Raw genomic sequence first — 3,421 nt, 5'->3', positions numbered from 1 at the left:
TGGAGAACGATCTGCTGCCTGCAACATCCTTCAGCGTGACCAGTTTGGCAGTGGGTCAGTAATGGTGTGGGATGGCATTTCTTTGGAGGGCCGCACAGCCCTCCATGTGCTCACCAGAGGTAGCCTGACTGCCATTAGGTACCGAGATGAGTTCCTCAGACCCCTTGTGAGACCATATGCTGGAGCAGTTGGCCCTGGGTTTCTCCTAATGCAGGACAATGCTAGAACTCATGTGGCTGGAGTGTGTCAGCAGTTCCTGCAAGCTGAAGGCATTAAAGCTATGGACTGGCCCGCCCGTTCCCCAGACCTGAATCTGATTGAGCACATCTGGGACATCATGTCTCACTCCATCCACCAACGCCACATTGCATCACAGACTGTCCAGGAGTTGGTGGATGCTTTAGTCCAGGTCCGGGAGGAGATCCCTCAGGAGACCATCCGCCACCTCACCAGGAGCATGTCCAGGCGTTGTAGGGAGGTCATACAGGTATGTGGAGGCCACACACAATACTGAGCCTCATTTTGACTTGTTTTAAGGACATTACATCAAAGTGTGATCAGCCTGTCGTGTGTGTTTCCACTTCAATTTTGTGTGTGACTCCAAATCCAGGCCTCCATTGGTTAATAAATTTGATTTCCATTGATTATTTTTGTGTGATTTTGTTGTCAGCACATTCAACTTTGTACAGAACAAAGTATTCAATGAGAATATTTCATTCATTCAGATCTAGGATGTGTTATTTGAGTGTTCCCTTTATTTTTTTGAGCAGTGTATAACGTTTTAACAGAACACATGGTACAATAGTAGTGCATTATGGGAAGCTAGAAACAGTACATATACCAGATGTGGCAAGCCAGAGTTCCACTCATTTCTGATCAGTAGGTAAGACACGTGTTGCTGCTCTCTGTAACTATCTGACCTTCATTTTAAGTTTGTTGGGTTCTCTGGACAATATCGATGCAGAACAAAGCTGTGATTTTCAGCAGAACAGCGAGGATGTTTTTCTGAGTTCTCAGAAAAACTTCTCAGCTCAGTGAAGGAAACTGCAGTTTTAAGGGCTTTAATTCTGCGCTTCTACAAATGGAGATTCGCATTTGATGCCTGTGGGAAGTTAATCACTAAACTACACTCAACCGTGCACACAGATTAAAGCCGGTGTTTCCTGCAAAAAGTTCACTCTTCTTACGAGGCTGAAGTTAAATTTCTGTTTGAATTTTCAATTCCACCTTAAATGGTCAGCAGTTACAGCTTTCAGGCACTGAAGTGGAACTTGGGTGACTCCCAATCAGGGTGACGCCCACAGAAGTCCGAGATCAATCTCTGTAGAAGGGCCGACGAAGAGAGGGGAATTAAAGAGACTTTATGTTACCTCTCTCCTTCACTGAGCTAATGGGTGGAATGTCTTACAGGAAGTAAACATCTGTATTCCCACGAAAACACTTTATTCTTCTTATGAGAGTTTTTAAACAGAGCATCACCTGAAATCTGATAACTGTTCACTCACTACTGCTGTACCATTTAAATGTTAACGCTAACCTAAACCAAGAGATGGCAAAGTAATCCACACAACATGACCAAACCTCAGGGTTTTTTTTTTTTTTTTTTTTTGTGTTAACGCTTAAGGAGGACACTGTGAGGACAACGAGCCATTCCATGTTGTTCCTCTTGTGTTGGCATGACGGTTTGCAATTTTTTGTTTGAGAGAACAAATTTAAATGTGCAATTTTTTGGGTAAATTTAGTGCATAATTTTATTTATTTACTTATTGGAGAAAAATAAAACATAAAATATAAAAGATGCCTTCTGCACAGGTCATTTGATGTTTTTTATCTTTTTCCCCCCCAATATGTAAAATTCAGCAAATAAATGATAAGTGTGCATTATGATGCACAGACATGTATTCTCTGAAGTAGTCTTCTTACCTTAATTTTACTTAGAAAAATGGGCACCCAAACTTTTAGTGATGAATTTTGTGGTATTGATTTTAAGGAGCAGATAACCTAAATCAGCTGATAATATCAGCTTTCTGTGGCACAAAAATAATAGTTTCAGATAAACAACTATGAGTAGACCAATATAACTGTCAAGTTTTCACATTACTTAATCATAAAACCACAATAATTTAAATATTATAGCATTGGTTCAGAGCTTCACAGCATTGTTGGCGGTTTTGTTGGTTTCTGCTAATTGGTTCTTATTTTTCATATGTCCTTTTTATTTGTTCATCACTGGCTTCACATAAATGTGGTGACTGTCAGCTTAGAGGACTTAGAGGTAAAGACAAGTTTATGAGCTTAAATGCATTAAGAAACAGTTCTCATTTACATGATTTTCCACTTATCCTAGATGTAGTCAATCAACCAAGACGCGTTTGGCCTCTGAAATTTGCTGTGCCAAATTCAAATTAATGTACAGATTTCTGCTCTTTCTGTTTACAGATAACTATCAATCTTGCATTTTCAAACAGACGCTATCTGTAAATAAACAACGGAAATCACAAAAATATTTCAGCATCACAATAGCTCCACACTGTTTTTAGCTACACGGTGGTTTTGTTCATTTTTATAGTTGACACACATTGACAAATGTGCACAACTTTCATTAAGTCCTTGATGTAGTTTGAGCAGGTTGAGAGATGTTTTGGGGACATATTTACAAGATTTTGGTGAATATTGACTTCTTGTGTTTGTTAGCAATGTTAAGTTGGTAGATCCAGCACTGCACTAACAAGCACAACTTGACATGTCTTGGCTCGTCAACTACATCTGGGGTAAGTGGAAAATAGTGTATATTTAATTTTTTGCTAAACCATTTTCTTAAATCCTCACATCAGAGGTGTCTGCTCATCACAATATAAACAACTCACCAAAATATTTCCATCAGGATTGTCAGCATCCATGGGGCTTAATATTAGCTGCTGTTACAGGAAAATCATATATTGGTCTGGCCTAATATTTACACACACAATCACACAGAATTCTCACTATCAAACACAGACACATTTGGAAACAGTCAAATCGCTGTTTCCTGTGTCTTGCCACCTGTGGTTACCAGCTGCACAAGGCTGCCTGAGGCTGGTCTTTCTTCTCCTGTTGCCCACTTGTAGAATAATCTAGAAAACAAATAATTTTGGTTTATGAGCAAAGCAAAAAGCAGTTTAACTACAACAGCCTAAGGTACACTACTGATTTTTTTTTTTTTACAATGATGGTGATAGTAACCAGTCAACAATGTCTACAAAAACAAATGCAGCGATTTTATTTACCAGTCAAATCTAGAATTGTCTACTGAGTCTTTATTTGTAATGTTGATCATAAAAATACAGAGGAAAATCTGAAAAGGAAAAATGTATTTTGCCTTATAATGCTCGGTATGTATATATAATGCTCTCCACCCCAAACAGATTTCAAAAATTATGTT

This window comes from Pygocentrus nattereri, chromosome 22 (assembly GCF_015220715.1).
Source record: "Pygocentrus nattereri isolate fPygNat1 chromosome 22, fPygNat1.pri, whole genome shotgun sequence".
NCBI lineage: Eukaryota > Metazoa > Chordata > Actinopteri > Characiformes > Serrasalmidae > Pygocentrus > Pygocentrus nattereri.
This window is presented reverse-complemented; position numbering follows the sequence as displayed.